Genomic DNA, 22,628 nt, shown 5'->3' with positions numbered 1-22,628 from the left:
TTAATCAGAGGGAAAAATAGGGGACAGGTGTGAATGAGTAAACGAGGTAGTTAGGAGAATGAGGAACAGCTGGGAGCAGGAACGGAACGAGAGAGAGAGAGAGAGAGAGAGAGAGAGAGAGAGAGAGAGAGAGAGAGAGAGAGAGAGAGAGAGAGAGAGAGAGAGAGAGAGAGAGAGAGAGAGAGAGAGAGAGAGAGAGAGAGGGGAAAGAACCTAATAAGACCAGCAGGGGGAAACGAATAGAAGAGAAAGCACAGGGACAAGACATGACAATCTATGACAAAACATGACACATTCAAAACGTTATTGCACACAGAGTGATTCCATGCTATTTTTAATTTTACTCCTGAACTTATTTAGGCTTGCCACAATAAAGGGGTTAAACACTTATTAACTCAAAACATTTTAGCTTATCATTCTTAATACATATTTAAACATTTTGAAAAATAGAATTCCACTTTGACATTATGGGGTATTGTGTGTAGGCAAGTGACAAAAAAAACGCAATTTTATAAATTTTAAATTCAGGCTGTAACACATCAAAATGAGGAAAAAGTCAAGGGGTGTGAATACTTTCTGAAGGCCCTGTATATATAATCTGTGGGAAAGATCTGGGGCTGTCTGGCCTGGGTTCAGCTGTTATATGACCTGAGATGGAGACGGAGCAGAGAGGTCCTTCAGCTCGGAAGCACCTGAAAGCTGAGCTGCACACTGTTGCACAGACAAACCAAGAAAAGGACAGACAAATGGATGGACAGAAGAATGGACTGACAGACAGGTGATGCATGCTTACATGGATACACACACACACACACACACACACACACACACACACACACACACACACACACACACACACACACACACACACACACACACACACACACACACACACACACACACACACACACACACATGGTTGTGCTCAATTCAGAATTTAATTAAGAATGCCTCAAATTCCACTAAATTCTTGAATTTGAATTGAAGTAGTCAACAGGATACAGAATTGTAATTCGAATTTGAGTGAAAGGAAATAGAATTGAATTTCAGTGAAATTAAAATACCTATTCTATTTTATATTAGGTGTAGTCTATACAAATATACATCTTGTACGTAAAGCATCAAACATGCCATTATATACATGCATATAAAATATTGATGAAAAAATAGATTTACTGGAAAAGCTCTTAAAATGAATGATCAAGGAAAACAAAACCTGTATGCAAATATTCATTAATCACTTACATTTTCTTAAATATGGGTTAAAAAAATACAACATTTCCCAGAATGCATTCATTTATCACTCAAGTTGACCATTAGGCCTTCAAAAAGAAGTCATACAAAAGAGTCTATGAACATTGTTTCCAGATTATATATTCTTTGTATCTGGAAGTGTGACCTGTCAGATTCATGGAATTTCTTTGAATTACACTGAATAAAATCTAATTCTTGTCACTCTAACTCAGATTCTAAATCCTGTTGTGTGTGGCCAATTCAATTTGAATTTCAACTCATGAGTTGAATGGGAGTCGATTCCCCCCAAAAATGTTGAGCACACGCACGCACACACAGGTACTGTCATCCATCAGTGGGTAATATGCTAGCTGCCATGTTGTTGGGGAGTTGGTCTGGCGCATTACTCAGTTTTGTATGATGTCATCACCAGCTGGGGTCTCTCGGGGATTGTGGGATTTGAAGTCTGAAATACAGCAGAGACTCCAAATCATGATAATGACACCAGTGTTGACACTCAAGCCAGGCTACAATTATTTTCCAGAAATGTGGTACAGTCCTCCCTACACTCCTAGAACAAAAGGGTTCCAAAGGGGTTCTTCAGCTGTGGAAAGGGTTCTACCTGGAACAAAAAACGCTCTCCATTTTCTTTCTCAGAGGCTATAGCTTCCATAATGTCAGCTTTAATATGCAAACATTATAGACAACAAGTCCTGGATTAATTCAACTCATATACCCTTGGGACCACAGCCAATTGCTAGTCTGGGATCAGCATCATATTATAACAAAAACCTGACCAGCCTCACTAAAACCTGGCTCCAAGTATTGCCTGAAGTCATCAATACCTATAGGCCGTGTAATTTGAGATTTCATGCTCAGCTGCGTGCTGTGGATGGATGCTAGCTATGAAGCTAACAAGTGCCCTGGTCTCATGCTCTCGTAATCAGAACTCAGCTTGGGGATTCATTTAGATTCTTATCAGCATTGTGTGGGTCACAGCACGATGACCCAAGGGTGCTTACGGTGCTATGCACACTAATTACACAGTTCTATGCACACTAATATAAACACACACACACGGGTACACATACATACACAGAAGAACATATAAAAACACACACACGTGTACAGATACATACACAGAAGAACATATAAACACACACACACAGGTACACATACATACACAGAAGAACATATAAAAACACACACACGTGTACAGATACATACACAGAAGAACATATAAACACACACAGGTACACATACATACACATACACAGAAGAACATATAAAAACACACACGGGTACACATACATACACATACACAGAAGAACATATAAACACACACACACGGGTACACATACATACACAGAAGAACATATAAACACACACACAGGTACACATACATACACAGAAGAACATATAATATATAATAATAATAATATATATATAAACACACACACGGGTACAAATACATACACAGAAGAACATAAAAACACACACACGGGTACACATACATACACATAAGAACATAAAAACACACACATACACATATACACATAAGAACATAAAAACACAAAACACACATACACATAAGAACATAAAAACACACACACGGGTACACATACATACACAGAAGAACATATATAAAAACACACACGGGTAATAATAATAATATATGCCATTTAGCAGACGCTTTTATCCAAAGCGACTTACAGTCATGTGTGCATACATTCTACGTATGGGTGGTCCCGGGGATCGACATACACAGAAGAACATACACTGTTTGGTATGATTCATATTTATCTGTGTTCTGTAGGAACTACATCACCAAGCTAGCTAGGATGTTTGTACCCAGTGAATTATACAACAGATATGTGATCAAGGTTTATCTTGTCCTTGCAGGAAACCAGGAGTCAAATACACACTCAAACCCAAACATTAATAGTTTATTTGGAATCCATGATGAAACATTTGGAGCAGGAAGAACCCAAATATGTTGGTTGGATGTTGTGTAAAGATTATTTAATTTGTGATTTACGCACTCCCACAAGTGTGCATGTAAACACGTACACAGATACACACACTTACTACACACAATCAAAAATATTTTTTTTTGAGGGGATAGTAGTTAAGCCTAGTGGAAAACATGTATTTTTACATGAAATGATGATGAGAGATTTACTTAATTTACTTGTGTTATTGAAACAGTATTTAATTTAGAAATAATAATAAACAATAGTCTGACTAAATGTATACATGTTTATCAAACACAACTAAATCATATATCTCCAAATTGAATACATTTTCTCTTCTACCTATTGGACTCATGTTCATCCAACTCAATCTGATTACTTAAATCATAATGACATTGCTTTTGTTTAATTACTTTTGTTAATTACATTGCTTCCGGTTTCTGTAGGTATGATGTCTGTGAACATATGAATAAAGAATCAGCAAAAAGACACATTTCTGTAGAAAAATTCAAGCAAATTCATTTCACAATCTCTCACATACAAGCAAACACAATAGCAGTGTGAGGGGAAACATACCACATCCTATGTGTTGTGATAATTGCATTGTTCGCTCTATAACCTGTTAGGCCTATGTATCACGGAGGGAACGCATATGAACTAAGGCCAAGACAACAAGACAGAGTGGCAGAATACATTCAAACATACCTTTGTTTCACCACAAAACTGGAGCAACATCTGTCAACAAACACTTAGTGCGTTCGGAAAGTATTCAGACCCCTTGACTTTTTCCACATTTGTTACGTTACAGCCTTATTCTAAAAAAAAATTTTTTCTAAATAATTCATCAATCTACACACAATACCCCATAATGCCAAAGCAAAAACAGATTTTTAGATGTTTTTGCAAATGTATTAAAAATCAACCGAAATACCTTATTACGTAAGTATTCAGAGCCTTTGCTATGAGACTCGAAATTGAGCAAAGGTGCATCGTGTTTCCATTGATCATCCTTGAGATGTTTCTAAAACTTGCGGTCAATTAAATTGATTGGACATGATTTGGAAAGGTACACAGCTGTCTATATAAGATCCCACAGTTGACAGTGCATGTCAGAGCAAAAACCAAGTCATGAGGTCAAAGGAATTGTCCATAGAGCTCAGAGACAGGATTGTGTCGAGGCACAGATCTGGGGAAGGGTACCAAAACATTTCTGCAGCATTTGAAGGTCCCCAAGAACACAGTGGGCATCATTCTTAAATGGAAGAATATTAGAACCACCAACATTTTCCTAGATTTAGCCACCCAGCCAAACTGAGCAATCGGGCGAGAAATGCCTTGGTCAGGGAGATGACCAAGAAACCGACGGTCACTCTGACAGAGCTCCAGAGTTCGTCTGTGGAGATGGGAGAACCTTCTAGAAGGACAATCATCTCTGCAGCCCTCCTCCAATCAGGCCTATATAGTAGAGTGGCCAGACGGAAGCGACTCTTCAGTAGAAGGCACATAACATTCCGTTTGGAGTTTGCCAAAAGCCACCAAAAGGACTCTTAGACCATGAGAAACAAGATTCTCTAGTTTGATGAACAAAGCGTCACGTATGGAGGAAACCTTGCACCATCCCTATGGTGAAGAATGGTGGTGGCAGCATCATGCTGTGGGGATGTTTCTCAGCAGCAGGGACTGGGAAACTAGCCAGGATTGAGGGAAAAACTTACGGATTAGGTACAGATATAATATCCTTGATGAAAACCTGCTCCAGTGCACACCGGACCTCAGACTGGGGCGAAGGTTCACCTTCTAACTGAACAACAACCCTAAGCAGACAACCAAGACATCAGAGGAGTGGCTTCGGGGACAAGTCTCTGAATGTCCTTGAGTGGCCCATCCAGAGCCCGGACTTGAACCCAATCAAACATCTCTGGAAAGACCTGAAAATAGCTGTGCAGCGACGTTCCCCATCCAACCTGACAGTGCATGAGAGGATCTACAGAGAAGAATGGGAGAAACTCCCCAAATACAGGTGTGCCAAGCTTGTAGAATATTCGAGGTTGTAATATCTGGCAAAGGTCTGAACAGTCAAATGTTTGGACACACCTACTCATTCAAGGGTTATTCTTTATTTTTGCTATTTTGTACATTGAATAATAGTAAAGACATCATAGTCTTCAGTGAAGACATCAATAGTGAAGACATCAAAACAATGAAATAACACATGGAATCATGTAGTAACCAAAAAAGTGTTTATGTGTCAATGTTTATATCCCAGGACAAAATAGCTAGCAACAGCAAGCTAGCTAAATAGGACAAATTAGCTAGCAAGTGCAAGCTAACTAGCTAAATTGCCATAAATGTTTCATGCTTTTCGACCTGTCCCCAAGTTAATCTAATTGGTTCAGAGTTTGTTTTGATATTGTTTTGATCATGTGTTGATCCCGTTTCGTGTGGGGGGACAAAATACATTTATGCACGATGGCGCACATGTGCAGCCGGTTTGGGTCCGGCTGCACTTGTGTTGTGTTGGGTCATTGTCCTGTTGAAAAACAAATGATAGTCCCACTAAGTGCAAACCAGATGGGATGGTGTATCACTGCAGAATGTTGCAGTAGCCATGCTGGTTAAATAAATCAACGTCACCTGCAAAGCAGGGTACAATAGCATTACAAGGGGTGGGAGAATCAGGCAAAGGTTGATAGAACTTTTTTCCTGGATCTGCTGTCGAGGTCAAGTTCCATGAATTGAAGTCTAAAGTTGGCTTTAAGTCTCAACTGCTTCTTTATCTCATTTGAGAGTTTAGTCACAGACGCAGGTATTCCAGACAGAAGAGTCATTCGCTTAGACTTTAACTGGAGCCCTCATTTTCCAACTTAAGTCTAAGAGAAGAAGAAGCAGAGGAGTAACTTTGTGTCAAAATCATTCAAGCATTCATCTTTTCAAATCCCGAATCAAAAGTGTTGCAAACAAGCCAATATCCACAACCACTTACTACCGTGTGTGTGTGTGTGTGTGTGTGTGTGTGTGTGTGTGTGTGTGTGTGTGTGTGTGTGTGTGTGTGTGTGTGTGTGTGTGTGTGTGTGTGTGTGTGTGTGTGTGTGTGTGTGTGTGTGTGTGTGTGTGTGTGTGTGTGTGTGTGTGTGTGTGTGTGTGTGTGTGCTACACTTTTTTGGTTACTACATTAAGGCTAAAATGCATTAAGAAGGAAAGAAATTCCACAATTTAACCTTTAAGAAGGCACACCAGTTAATTGAAATGCATTCCAGGTGACTACCCCATGAAGCTGGTTGAGAGGATGCCAAGAGTGTGCAAAGCTGTCATCAAGGCAAAGGGTGACGATTTGAAGAATCTCAAATATTAATGTATTTGCTTAACACTTTTTTTCCATTACTACATAATCCACGTGTGTTATTTCATCGTTTTGATATCTTGACTTTTATTCTACAATGTAGAAAATAGTAAAAATAAAGAAATTCCCTGGAATGAGTAGGTGTGTTTTTTATATGTACTATATCATCTATACAGTACCAGACAATTTTGTGACTGGTACTGTATATATAATTTTTAAGTCCAAAAATTGATGTATCTGTCACGGATTTCCTCCTCTTCGTCTGAGGAGGAGTAAGGATCGGACCAAAGCGCAGCGTGGTAAGTGTTCATGATGATATTTAATTAAAGAAAGCACTAAACACTGAATCAAAACAATAAACGATGACGTGAATTTACAAAAACCGAAACGGTACCGTGAGGCCCAAACACTCACATGGAAACAAACATCCACAAACCAAAAGTGAAACCCAGGCTACCTAAGTATGATTTTCAATCACAGACAACTAACGACACCTGCCTCTGATTGAGAACCATACTTGGCCGAACACAAAAACCAACATAGAAAAACAAACATAGACTGCCCACCCCAACTCACGCCCTGACCATATTAAAACAAAGAATAAAACAGCAGAACTATGGTCAGAACTTGACAGTAGCAACTACAGATTGCCACTTCCTCTATCAAAAGTGTGCAAGTTTGAGCATGTGTCCATTAGTCTTTTTTTTATCAGGTTGAATTATATTGAGCAATAAAAGCTGCACTTTTAATCCATTGGCTTGGAACCTCACTATGCAGCTTTTGCAAGAGCGCTTTTTTCACTGGCCGAAACTGGTTTCAAAAACAATGATAGATGGGCAGCTTAAACTTCTTGAATTCATCCATTATTTTGTTCAAATACACATTTAGATTTGTGAATAGCCATCCACAGCAACCACAATCCGTAAGGCACAAATAGCTAAATGAGAGAGCAGCAGTGTGATTCACATCAATGAGCTATGTAGATATCAATCATAGGTGATATCCGTATCGCTGTAGACTACACCACTACTGTCATCCTTACTCCCAACAGTTTATTCAAGTTGGATCATCTTTGGATGCTGACAGCAGTAACGGTAACGTAACAGATTACAGTCCCGTTTTTTATATTCCATTTCTCGCCAACCCTGTGTATCACTGACCTCTTATAAGCAGGGGTTTATGTGCACGATCCGGATTCTCCAACAATCGCAGCAGAACTGAAGCTGACGTTTCCCAATTTATTAGTCTGAGAGAGTGAAAAAACAGGACAAATTTAGTGGCAGAATATTAAAGTAATCAGCACAGTGCTGCAAACACTGCCGATACCAAGCACAGCACTAGTGTAATGGACATGTAGCACAGCACTAGTGTAATGGACATGTAGCACAGCACTAGTGTAATGGGCATGTAGCACAGTACTAGTGTAATGGACATGTAGCACAGCACTAGTGTAATGGACATGTAGCACAGCACTAGTGTAATGGACATTTAGCACAGCACTAGTGTAATGGACATGTAGCACAGCACTAGTGTAATGGACATGTAGCACAGCACTAGTGTAATGGACATTTAGCACAGTACTAGTGTAATGGACATGTAGCACAGCACTAGTGTAATGGACATGTAGCACAGCACTAGTGTAATGGACATGTAGCACAGCACTAGTGTAATGGACATGTAGCACAGCACTAGTGTAATGGACATTTAGCACAGCACTAGTGTAATGGACATGTAGCACAACACTAGTGTAATGGACATGTAGCACAACACTAGTGTAATGGACATGTAGCACAGCACTAGTGTAATGGACATGTAGCACAGCACTAGTGTAATGGGCATGTAGCACAGTACTAGTGTAATGGACATGTAGCACAGCACTAGTGTAATGGACATGTAGCACAGCACTAGTGTAATGGACATTTAGCACAGCACTAGTGTAATGGACATGTAGCACAGCACTAGTGTAATGGACATGTAGCACAGCACTAGTGTAACGGACATTTAGCACAGTACTAGTGTAATGGACATGTAGCACAGCACTAGTGTAATGGACATGTAGCACAGCACTAGTGTAATGGACATGTAGCACAGCACTAGTGTAATGGACATGTAGCACAGCACTAGTGTAATGGACAGCACAGCACTAGTGTAATGGACATGTAGCACAGCACTAGTGTAATGGACATTTAGCACAGCACTAGTGTAATGGACATGTAGCACAACACTAGTGTAATGGACATGTAGCACAGCACTAGTGTAATGGACATGTAGCACAGCACTAGTGTAATGGACATGTAGCACAGCACTAGTGTAATGGAATGGTACAGCACTAGTGTAATGGACATTTAGCACATCACTAGTGTAATGGACATTTACTAGTGTAATGGACATGTAGCACAGCACTAGTGTAATGGACATTTAGCACAGCACTAGTGTAATGGACATGTAGCACAGCACTAGTGTAATGGACATTTAGCACAGTACTAGTGTAATGGACATGTAGCACAGCACTAGTGTAATGGACATTTAGCACAGTACTAGTGTAATGGACATGTAGCACAGCACTAGTATAATGGACATGTAGCACATCACTAGTGTAATGGACATTTAGCACAGTACTAGTGTAATGGACATGTAGCACAGCACTAGTGTAATGGACATTTAGCACAGTACTAGTGTAATGGACATTTAGCACAGTACTAGTGTAATGGACATGTAGCACAGCACTAGTGTAATGGACATTTAGCACAGTACTAGTGTAATGGACATGTAGCACAGCACTAGTGTAATGGACATGTAGCACAGCACTAGTGTAATGGACATTTACCACAGTACTAGTGTAATGGACATGTAGCACAGCACTAGTGTAATGGACATTTAGCACAGCACTAGTGTAATGGACATGTAGCACAGCACTAGTGTAATGGACATGTAGCACAGCACTAGTGTAATGGACATTTATCACAGCACTAGTGTAATGGACATGTAGCACAGCACTAGTGTAATGGACATTTATCACAGCACTAGTGTAATGGACATGTAGCACAGCACTAGTGTAATGGACATGTAGCACAGCACTAGTGTAATGGACATTTACCACAGTACTAGTGTAATGGACATTTACCACAGTACTAGTGTAATGGACATGTAGCACAGCACTAGTGTAATGGACATTTAGCACAGCACTAGTGTAATGGACATGTAGCACAGCACTAGTGTAATGGACATGTAGCACAGCACTAGTGAAATGGACATGTAGCACAGCACTAGTGTAATGGACATTTAGCACAGTACTAGTGTAATGGACATGTAGCCTATTTATATATACATACTTATTTATATATACAGTTGAAGTTGGAAGTTTACATACACCTTAGCAAAATACATTTAAACTCAGTTTTTCACAATTCCTGACATTTAATCCTAGTAAAATACCTGTCTTACGTCAGTTAGGATCACCACTTAATTTTAAGAATTTGAAATGTCAAAATAATAGTAGAGAGAATTATTTATTTCAGCTTTTATTTATTTCATCACATTCCCAGTGGGACAGAAGTTTACATACACTCAATTAGTATTTGGTTGCATTGCCTTTAAATGATTTAACTTGGATCAAACGTTTCTGGTAGCCTTCCACAAGCTTCCCACAATAAGTTGGGTGAATTTTGGCCCATTCCCCCTGGCAGAACTGGTGTAACTGAGTCAGGTTTGTAGGCCTCCTTTCTCACACATGCTTTTTCAGTTCTGCCCACACATTTTCTGCAAGATTGAGGTCAGGGCTTTGTGATGGCCACTCCAATACCTTGACTTTGTTGTCCTTAATCCATTTTGCCACAACTTTGGAAGTATGCTTGGGGTCATTGTCCATTTGGAAGACCCATTTCCGACCAAGCTTTAACTTCCTGACTGATGTCTTGAGATGTTGCTTCAATATATCCACATCATTTTCCTCCTCATGATGCCATTTATTTTGTGAAGTGCACCAGTCCCTCCTGCATCAAAGCACCCCCACAACACGAGGCTGCCACCACCGTGCTTCACGGTTGGGATGGTGTTCTTCAACTTGCAAGGCTTCCCCTATTTCCTCCAGCATCTTCACAAGGTCATTTGCTGTTGTTCTGGGATTGATTTGCACTTTTCACACCAAAGTACGTTTAGCTCTAGGAGACAGAACGCGTCTCCTTCCTGGGTGGTATGACGGCTGCGTGGTTACATTGTGTTTATACTTGCGTACTATTGTTTGTACAGATGAACGTGGTACCTTCAGGCATTTAGTAATTGCTCCCAAGGAAGAACCAGACTTGTGGAGGTCTACAATTGTTTTTCTGAGGTCTTGGCTGAGTTCTTTTGATTTTTGATGTCATGCAAAGAGGCACTGAGTTTGAAGATAGGCCTTGAAATACATCCACAGGTACACCTCCAATTGACTCAAATTATGTCAATTAGCCTATCAGAAGCTTCTAAAGCCATGACATTTAAAGGCACAGTCAACTTAGTGTATGTAAACTTCTGACCCACTGGAATTGTGATACAGTGGATTATAAATGAAATAATCTGTCTGTAAACAATTGTTGTAAAAATGACTGGTGTCATTCATAAAGTAGATGTCCTAACCGACTTGCCAGAACTATAGTTTGTTAAAAAGACATTTGTGGAGTGGTTGAAAAACTAATTTTAATGACTCAAAACTACATGTATGTAAACTTTTGACTTCAACTGTATGTATATATATATAGCCTATTTTTTTATCTTTATTTAACTAGGCAAGTCAGTTAAGTTAATTCCAATGACAGCCGAGGAAGAGTGGGTTAACTGCCTTGTTCAGGGGCAGAACTCCAGCTTTTTCATTGGCAGCTCGGGGATACGATCTAGCAACCTTTCAGTTACTGGCCCTCTAACCACTAGGCTACCTGCCGCCCCTATACCAAACACCTCTCACTACTGCACATGTGTTACGGTGCTAGTGTAATGTACATGTAGCACAGACCTTTAATGTGTATTCTTCTTTTTCAACGTTACCATCCGGATATGTCTGACCAAGTAGTCTGTCAATGGTACCTGCTACAGCACAGGCTCTACACTTCTACATTCACTGAATAAAATTAAGAAAAGATGGTCCACATGTCAAAAAGGAGACATCATAAGGCAATGAATAAACCAAAAACTCCACTGGACTGACGTTGAAAGACAGGCGGTCTACATTAGAATTACCACCACTACAGAGCCTTGAAGTCTGAGTTGTTCAGAGACGCTTCTTGAGGAAATCTGAAAATGGAGCCCCATTGGTGATTCAAGTATGAGTCAGCTACAGTGATTATGGATCCACATATCCACTACTTAAACACCACACTCATCTTTGACATCTGGGGTGGACTGTCCCTCCAATATCTATTTTTTTTTTAAAGGGTCAGTTCAGCCAACTCCAATTGCTGTGATTTGATTTGAATTGCACACTATCCCTAGGTAACAGAAAACTGTATGTGATATTATTTCTTGTCAAAATCGTCACAATGCAAAAATCTGCTTTATCTGTAAAACAGAGCAAGCTGACTGGCTAGTTGTGGTGTTATTAGCTATCATGACATCACTGAATATTCAGCAACGATGTTAGCCAGCTAGCTACCGAACACAAGACAGGCTACAGCAGTAACAACTACATTTCAGCATGTGAGCAACATTCCTACTAGGTAGCATATAACCAGCTGAACTTTGCTAGCTATCTAACCTCGTGTTTTTCTTCCCTCCCCTCTCTAACATGAGCAACTTGCCTCAATATGCACATGTGCAAATGCAGGCTACATACACTTCAACATTAATTAAATGAACTATCTACACATTGCAGACAGTTCAATGAACACAACTCTATGCGTGGTCTTTACTACAACATGTCTTTGTTGAGTTTAAATGGATGCCAAAAGCTAGTCTCACTGTAGTATCTCTAGCTGGTTCGAATCCTGTGCTGACTAGGTGAAAAATTGGTCAATGTACCCTTGAGCAAAGCACTAAACCCTAATTACTCCTGTACATCGCTCTGAATAAGATTGTCTGCTAAATGAGTAAAATGTAAATAATCTCCTTCAAAGATTGACTCTTGGTTTGTGACGTCTTTCTGGTTTTATGCACCTGGAATCAATAGAGTGTGACTGGGCCCGCAATATTCCTGCATCTGCAGGAACGCCCACCCTCTTGAGCATCCCATTGGTTCCTGCACGCCATCTTAATACTTGTGTGACATTTTTGATATTCTGGATTCCACTGATTGTCTATGTGATTAAAATGTGGGTCAAAAGGGAAATTCAAGTATTATCTGAGTTTTTTGGGGGGTGAAGGACACTGTCTACTGTGTCCTAGCTAGCTACTGTAGGTACCGGTGTCGTCCCCCACCTGGTGTGTACCAGAGTCCTCCTAGCTAGCTACTGTAGGTACCGGTGTCGTCCCCCACCTGGTGTGTACCAGAGTCCTCCTAGCTAGCTACTGTAGGTACCGGTGTCGTCCCCCACCTGGTGTGTACCAGAGTCCTCCTAGCTAGCTAACAAGCTAGCACCCAGTTTCCTTCGCTAAAACAGTGCCCCCTTTCCCAACAAACCTTTTCTAAACTAAATGTGGTCAGTTCAACGCTACAAGAATGAATCTGTTGCATTTCAAGTTCCTTTTAAGTCAATTCTACAAGAGAAAATTACATTTTGCAATAAAACATGAATTTATTGTTTAATGTTATCAAATTATGATGAAGCAAAACTTGAGGGCAACCAACACTATTTAAAAAAAAAAAGTTTTATACAAACTTCCCAAACCACATTATCTCAGCTCCACAGCCCTACAACCACGCTCTGCTCCCAACCATTCTTTATGAAAACTCCCAGCATGCTGCATGTCTGCCTGGCCTCAGACACACCCTGTGGTCTGTGAAGTAGTCTTGAGCTGTGGCATAGCCAAAGTCAATGAAGAGGAGATTTGGCAGGGCCAGAGTGTGTGTTTTACCAGGGTGGTGGTGGGGCGTCATTAGGTGGATTGCTGTGTTTTCTGATGCAGCAGTACAGCTCAAACCCAGAGATTTTCCTATGAGAGCCAAGGCCCCAACCCTCTCTCTCTCTCTCTCTCTCTCTCTCTCTCTCTCTCTCTCTCTCTCTCTCTCTCTCTCATGCCATCCAGATTGGGCTCTACTCTTGAAACATGCTGATGTCTGCACACATACCCATAGGATAGGGAAGGGATGATGCATACAGTATCTATAGGGGTCATTTTGGTAGTGCAAGGGAACAGTGCAGAGTACGTCTCTGTGTAGTTCCACATCTAAGAGGACAATATAGCAAGACTCAATGTAATAGTGATGTAACATGTTAGCTGTCACAGGTAGGGATTATGTGTGACAGGTGATGTGCAGTTGACAGGTGTAAATTCTTATTTACAATGACGGCCCACCCTGGACGACACTGGGCAAATTGTGTGCCGTCCTAAATGACTCACAATCACGGCCGGTTGTGATACAGCCTGGAATCAAACCAGGATCTGTAGTGACACCTCTAGCAGTGAGATGCTGTGCATTAAACCGCTGCGCCACTCGGGACCCCACGCAGGTGAGACGCACACAGGTGAGACAGGTACACAGATAGACAGGTAGAGACAGACAGACGTCCTCCTTATTGTTCATTCATTCATCCCCCTGTATTAATAAAGAACAGAGGAGGGTATAGAAGCCTGTCAGGGCCAAACTGAGCCTGGGGCTAAAGCTGTCCTGTCCTACTTCTGGGACTGCAGGCAAAAAGTGCAGCCCACAATGCAACTAAACAGGCCACATGGTAAGAGTTTACACTTAGGTGGGATATCTCTGTGGATCCACACTTGTGCTGGAGTGTTAGATAGATCTTTATTCATCTGTAATGTACAGTGAGCTCCAGAAATATTGGGACAGTGACACGTTTTGTTGTTTTGGCTTTGAACTCCAGCACTTTGAACTCAACTTTAATGTGAGGGTATTTGTATCCATATCAGGTGAACCATTTAGAAGTTGCATGACTTTGAACTCAACTTTAATGTGAGGGTATTTGTATCCATATCAGGTGAACCATTTAGAAGTTGCAGGACTTTGAACTCAACTTTAATGTGAGGGTATTTGTATCCATATCAGGTGAACCATTTAGAAGTTGCAGGACTTTGAACTCAACTTTAATGTGAGGGTATTTGTATCCATATCAGGTGAACCATTTAGAAGTTGCAGGACTTTGAACTCAACTTTAATGTGAGGGTATTTGTATCCATATCAGGTGAACCATTTAGAAGTTGCAGGACTTTGAACTCAACTTTAATGTGAGGGTATTTGTATCCATATCAGGTGAACCATTTAGAAGTTGCAGGACTTTGAACTCAACTTTAATGTGAGGGTATTTGTATCCATATCAGGTGAACCATTTAGAAGTTGCAGGACTTTGAACTCAACTTTAATGTGAGGGTATTTGTATCCATATCAGGTGAACCATTTAGAAGTTGCAGGACTTTGAACTCAACTTTAATGTGAGGGTATTTGTATCCATATCAGGTGAACCATTTAGAAGTTGCAGGACTTTGAACTCAACTTTAATGTGAGGGTATTTGTATCCATATCAGGTGAACCATTTAGAAGTTGCAGGACTTTGAACTCAACTTTAATGTGAGGGTATTTGTATCCATATCAGGTGAACCATTTAGAAGTTGCAGGACTTTGAACTCAACTTTAATGTGAGGGTATTTGTATCCATATCAGGTGAACCATTTAGAAGTTGCAGCACTTTTTATACATGCCCCCCCCCATTTAACGGGACCAAAGTAATTGGGACAAATTCCCTTATATGTGTATTAAAGTAGTCAAATGTGTATTATTTGGTCCCATATTCCTAGCCAAGCAATGATTACATCAAGCTTCTGACTCTACACACTTGTTGGATGCATTTGCTGTTTGTTTTGGTTGTGTTTCAGATGATTTTGTGCCCAGTAGAATTGAATGGTAAATAATGTATTGTGTCATTTTGGAGTCACTTTTATTGTAAATAAGAATATAATATGTTTCTAAACACTTCTACATTCATGTTGATGTTACCATGACTACGAATAGCCTTGAATAAATTGTGAATAATAAAGTATTCACTATTCATTAAGTACTATCAGTAATCATGGTAGTGTCCACATTAATGTAGAAGTGGACTATGTACAAAAAGTGCTGTAATTTCTTGACGGTTCTCCCGATATTGATGAAATTACCATCAAATTAAAGCTGACTGTTTGCACTTTAACCTCACAGTCATTGTATAATTTCAAATCCAAAGTGCTGGAGTACAGAGCCAAAAAATAAAACATGTTTCACTGTCCCAATACTTTTGGAGCTCACTGCATTTCTCCTTTGTTGTGCATCAGAGATATTCTGCTCTCTCTCTCTCTCTCTCTCTCTCTCTCTCTCTCTCTCTCTCTCTCTCGCTCTCGCTCTCGCTCTCGCTCTCTATGTTTTGGGGTTATGAGGTAAGAAGTTGGCCATTGTGTTTTGATATAGCAGAATAATTTATATTCTCCTGTCTAATGTTCAGCTATTTTTACCATACAGTGACCCTAGGAGAAAGGGCACGCTACCACTTCCATTCGATTGTATCTCCTCACTTGTTATCAAACAAGTCAAGTCACATTGGCACTACAGAGGTTATAGTTGTGCAAGTACATTTGAACTGCTCAAGGTGCTAACTTCACTGCAGTCTTTTGAGTGTGAAGTGGTGTAATAGTGAGAACTTGATGTACCAATTTTTATGTAATGTCTCTATTTCAAATATAGAATTGAAACATGTAAAGATTCCCAATCGAAGAGGTAGCTATCAGTCCAGGTAGCATCAGACATGGGCAGTGAAGCCTGGGCACCAGTGTGGTTCTTGACTCCCTGAGGCAGCACTCTTCATGTTAGAGTAATGATGTCACAGAGCAGAGTGCCACAGAGTTGACAGCAACAGCACCTGCTGTCAACACCCACGTGTGTCCGTCAGATATGTTGCCACGGCAGCAGGGGCCCCTCAGGCTCTGGCTCCTCTTCATGGTTGAAGTTCTGTAAGGAAAACAGAAAGGAAAATTCTGCACACTGCTGCTTATGCTCCTAGGTAATTTTTTTATAACAACATACATCAGGCATCCATATCCAGGTGGGGGTGGAAGGTCCTGTATATAGGGACAGTATTCAGTGACATCACTTCCTGAAACAGGAAGTTCTGTAAGGCCCATCAATAAATCTGTGGAAAAGCAGCCACGGCCTCCAAGCTTTTGAAAAAGGCTATATTGATTGGTCAATAGGCACGTCAATAGGCCCGAATGCAAAGAGGATAGTAAGTGGCTATGGAGACTGTACAGAAGTAACTGGAAACTGGATACAATAGTCAATTTTTCTATCTTTCAGCCTCTCGAACTTCATCTCAAGCTCTCTTTCCTCCCTCTCTCTATATTTTACTCTACCCCTCTTCCTTTTTTACTCTACCCCTCTTCCTTTTTCTCAGTCTGTAGAGGAAACCCACACCAGTAAGTGTCATGTTGGGGCTGTGCACAGTAGAGTCAGTGAGGTAGGATGGGAGTGAGTTCTATAATGAGCTGAAGATCCCAGTAGACCCAGCTAGAATGCCACAGTCCCAGAGCCCTTCTCAGCCCCTCTCAGATCACCACAGCCCCTCAGCCTGGCATGCTAGCTAGTCAACCAGAAGACACATGGAGAACATCCTGTGGTGTATGTCTCTCTCTCTCTCTGTGTGTGTGTGTGTGTGTGTGTGTGTGTGTGTGTGTGTGTGTGTGTGTGTGTGTGTGTGTGTGTGTGTGTGTGTGTGTGTGTGTGTGTGTGTGTGTGTGTGTGTGTGTGTGTGTGTGTGTGTGTGTGTGTGTGTGTGTGTGTGTGTGTGTGTGTGTGTGTGTGTGTGTGTGTCCTGATGGGGGGGACTTACATTTTCAAGCCCTACAGGTGGTGACAAGAGGGTGTATACGGGTGTGTGGAAGCCGAGTGTTAACTTGGAACTCAGACGTGTTCCCACATATCAGCTTGCACCGCAACCTTCCTATCCACAGTGTATTCCTGCTCCGGAGAGTATGGTTTGTCAGAACAGTTTAGATTAGAGGAGGTTTTGCAGAGAGTTGGGCAGCAGTGATTCTCCAATATCACCAAATGATAGTTTCTCAGTGAACCAGAGAAAGTGTTGTTTGCTGAAGCCCTGGTGATGTGTAGGCTGCTATACTTCCTACACAGTACAGACGTGGTTTCCTTTATGGGGTTTTGCCAATGTCAGTTGTCGGTACTGTGGGAATAGAGGGACAGCGGTAACCACACACACACACACACACACACACACACACACACACACACACACACACACACACACACACACACACACACACACACACACACACACACACACACACACACACACACACACACACACACACACACACACACACACACTGAAGAAGGTTGGTAATTTACCACTCTTGCCCTCTATAAATCATGAATAGAGGAATGTGAGAGAGATTCATACTATAAGGTTGGTAATTCACCCCTCTTCCTCTCTATAAATCATGAATAGAGGAATGTGAGAGAGATTCAAATCAAATCAAAGCAAATCACATTTTATTTGTCACATACACATGGTTAGCAGATGTTAGTGCGAGTGTAGCGAAATGCTTGTGCTTCTAGTTCCGACAATGCAGTAATAACCAACAAGTAATGTAGCTAACAATTCCAAAACTACTACCTTATAGACACAAGTGTAAGGGGATAAAGAATATGTACATAAAGATATATGAATGAGTGATGGTACAGAGCAGCATAGGCAAGATACAGTAGATGGTATTGAGTGCAGTATATACATATGAGATGAGTATGTAAACAAAGTGGCATATTTAAAGTGGCTAGTGATACATGTATTACATAAGGATGCAGTAGATGATATAGAGTACAGTATATACGTATACATATGAGATGAATAATGTAGGGAACATTATATTAGGTAGCATTGTGTTATGCAGGTGAATGAGGACCCAAAAGCGACTTGGCGAAAACAGAGTCTTTATTCCAGTAAAGGATATAAGCAATACTCCTGGACAATCAGAGCAGAAAACAAAACATAAAAAACTTAATTCCACTCGTAGTGACGAGGACAGACTGGAGACTCGACCATTAACTGTAGGTTGCCTTGGGAAGGCATCGACCGTAGCAGACTCAGACACCTGCTCACAAGCAGCATCTGAGGGAAACAAGACACGACAGGGCGAGACAAAGACACAGCACGGAGAACTTCATACAAGGATCCGACAGGACAGAAATGGAAAACAAGGGGAGAAATTGTTATGCAGGTGAATGAGGACCCAAAAGCGACTTGGCGAAAACAGAGTCTTTAATCCAGTAAAGTAAATTTACAATCATAAGGCATAATTCCACTCGTAATGACGAGAACAGACTGGAGACTCGATCAAGAACTGCAGGTTGCCTCGGGAAGGCACTTGAACGTAGCAGACTCAGACACCTGCTCACCACGCAGCATCTGAGGGAAACACGACACGACAGGGCGATACACAGACACAGCACGGTGAACAATAGACAATGATCCGACAGGACAGGAACGGAAAACAAGGGAAGAAATAGGGACTCTAATCAGGGGAAAAGATAAGGAACAGGTGTGGGAAGACTAAATGATTGATTAGGGGAATAGGAACAGCTGGGAGCAGGAACGGAACAATAGAGAGAAGAGAGAGAGGAAGGGAGAGAGAAAAAGGGGAACGAACCTAAAAAGACCAGCAGGGGGAAAACGAACAGAAGGAAAAGCAAAATGACAAGATAATATAAGACAAAACATGACAGAAATAGGGACTCTAATCAGAGGACAAGATAGGGAACAGGTGTGAAAAGACTAGATGATTGAGTAGGAGAATAGGAACAGCTGGGAGCAGGAACGGAACGATAGAGAGAGGAGAGAGAGGGAGGGAGAGAGAAAAAGGGAACGAACCTAATAAGACCAGCAGGGGGAAACGAACAGAAGGGAAAGCATAATGACAAGACAATATAAGACAAAACATGACACATTGTTTAAAGTGGCTAGTAATATATTTTACATCATTTCCCATCAATTCCCATTATTAAAGTGGCTGGAGTTGAGTCGGTGTGTTGGCAGCAGCCACTCAATGTTAGTGGACAAGAGTTACCACCCTATAAGGTTGGTAATTCACCACTCTTGCCCTCTATAAATCATGAATAGAGGAACGTGAGCGAGAGTCATACTATAAGGTTGGTAATCCACCACTCTTGTCCTCTATAAATCATGAATAGAGGAACGTGAGCGAGAGTCATACTATAAGGTTGGTAATCCACCACTCTTGTCCTCTATAAATCATGAATAGAGGAACGTGAGCGAGAGTCATACTATAAGGTTGGTAATTCACCACTCTTGCCCTCTATAAGTCAGTCAGGCTTTATCCTGTACCATTATGACAGGAATTAATAGACATGATGTGTCATCAAGAGAACTGATAAATAAAACACACACACACACTGATAAACACAACTCTTGACCTTTCCCACTGGCTGCCTTGTCTCAATAAAGAGAAAAAGTGAGAGACTGAGAAGGGGGAGAGATAGAGGACAGTGACACTAAATCCCTGCTGGCCCACATAGAGGCGAACATGAGCCCGTATGTTACTAGAAGCTCCGCTGAGTGAGGTCATGTTTCAGGAGCACTCTGGCAAATGACAAGCACTTCAAGTTCATAAAAACCATATTGTATTTTTGTCCAAAAAATGAGCAGGCCAAATCACTGGATCGTAGAAGAAACGCGAGGTCAAACTCATTTAGTTTCCCTCCAGTATTAACATCTTTAGCCTCTGGAAACTGAACTGAAAAGGCAATTATGACTAAAGGATTGAGTGAAATGATTTATTTTTGCTTTTCATCAAAAAATTTCATGAGCATGTGGGGCTTGTGAGTTACAGTGCTTGGGCTTTGATCAAGTACATGGTTTAATAAGATCCTGTATTTCAGAGATATACGCCTTTCGAGGCCTTTTACACCGGTAGTCTGTCAAAAAGTCTTTGCTCTCCTTTTTTTAGAATTCATCTGGAAGAGGCAGAAATGTACTCTCAACCTTTCTTTTTACGATATGAGACTTGAGGGGAGAGATGATGGCTACTACCGTATTTATGACATAATGGTGGTCTGTCTTTCTCTGGCTTTGTTCTCTCTCTCTCTGCAGTGCTGTATCTCTTCTCTCCTCATCAATTTTAAACACTTCAGGCCTTTTTCCCTTCCAGGAGATTTCTAGTGCTACCATAAATACCACAGTGGTCAAACATATTGAACACACACCAAAGCAATTTTCTATTTCCCCTCCCGCCTACACACAAGCACACACATACACATACACACGAACACACAGACACACACATAGACACACACTCAGTTAAATACATTTAGTCAAACACTTATACACACACATATGTTGAGGGGAGATCCAAAACTTTTTACCACCAGTTCTCTTTGGACTCCATCTGAACTGAACCTGAATTGCCATGTTTCCATGTCTTCTGTTACGTACCTCAAACATCTCCTTATCCGTAGAGGTGATAGGTCCAAAAGCCCAGAGGCCTCATTTACAAACATTGCGTACACACAAAATATGCCCCAAAACATTTTGCGAGAGTTGCCATTTATTATTTAAAAAATGAACTTTATTTTTTTATTTGCTTTATTTCACCTTTATCTAACCAGGTAGTCAAGTTGAGAACAAGTTCTCATTACAACTGTGACCTGGCCAAGATAAAGCAGTTCGACACATACAACAACACAGAGTTACACATGGAGTAAACAAAACATACAGTCAATAATACAGAAGAAAAATAAGTCTATATACAATGTGAGCAAATGAGGTGAGATAAGGGAGGTAAAGGCAAAAAAAAAAGGCCATGGTGGCGAAGTAAATACAATATAGCAAGTCAAACACTGGAATGGTAGATTTGAAATGTAAATAATGGGGTGCAAAGGAGCTAAATAAATAAATAAATAAATAAATACAGTAAGGGGAGAGGTAGGTGTTTGGGCTAAATTATAGATGGGCTATGTACAGGTGCAATAATGTGTGAGCTGCTGTGACAGCTGGTGCTTAAAGCTAGTGAGGGAGATAAGTGTTTCCAGTTTCAGAGATTTTCGTAGTTCGTTCCAGTCATTGGCAGCAGAGAACTGGAAGGAGAGGTGGCCAACAGAACTTGACGTGAGAATGTGCTTATCCTCCAGCAAACTTTAGACCATGCGAAGACACATTTTCTAGTGGTTGAAGAATTGCAAGAAGGCGGAAGTAGCCTAGTAGCCTTCTGCAAACGGGAAGCCTAGAAGCCTTCTGCAAATATATGATGACTTATTCACATCAACAAAACAAGTAGCTAAATATAATAACAAGATGCATTTCATTTGCTGTTAGTGAGAAGAGTGAAAAGCTATTCCTTTTATCTAAGATAATTAGACATCTATTTATTTATTTGATTTCCATGATCATTGCCGAATAAATGCTTTACCTTGATCCACTTCACAGTAATAAATAGCTAAGCAATCGGTGTTTAAAGTGTACTGAACAGAATCATAAATGCAAAATTCAACACTTTCAAAGATTTTACTGAATTACAGTTCATATCAAGAAATCAGTACATTGAAAAAAAATAATTAGGCTCTAATCTATGGATTTCACATGACTGGGAATACAGATATGCATCAGTGGGATCACAGAAACAGTAGCCTCAACAAAAAAAGGTAGGTCTAAGGCTATTGGGTTCAATCCCAGACTGTGTCACAACCGGCTGTGACTGGGGGAACCATGAGGCAGTGCACAATTGGTCCAGCGTAGTCCGGGTTAGGCGAGGGTTAGGCGAGGGTTAGGCTAGGGTTAGGCTAGGGTTAGGCTAGGGTTAGGCGAGGGTTAGGCTAGGGTTAGGCTAGGGTTAGGTGAGGGTTAGCGAGGGTTAGGCGAGGGTTAGGCTAGGGTTAGGCTAGGGTTAGGTGAGGGTTAGCGAGGGTTAGGCTAGGGTTAGGCTAGGGTTAGGCGAGGGTTAGGCTAGGGTTA

This window comes from Oncorhynchus gorbuscha, linkage group LG19 (assembly GCF_021184085.1).
Source record: "Oncorhynchus gorbuscha isolate QuinsamMale2020 ecotype Even-year linkage group LG19, OgorEven_v1.0, whole genome shotgun sequence".
Lineage (NCBI taxonomy): Eukaryota > Metazoa > Chordata > Actinopteri > Salmoniformes > Salmonidae > Oncorhynchus > Oncorhynchus gorbuscha.
Note: the sequence above shows the minus strand (reverse complement) of the source record.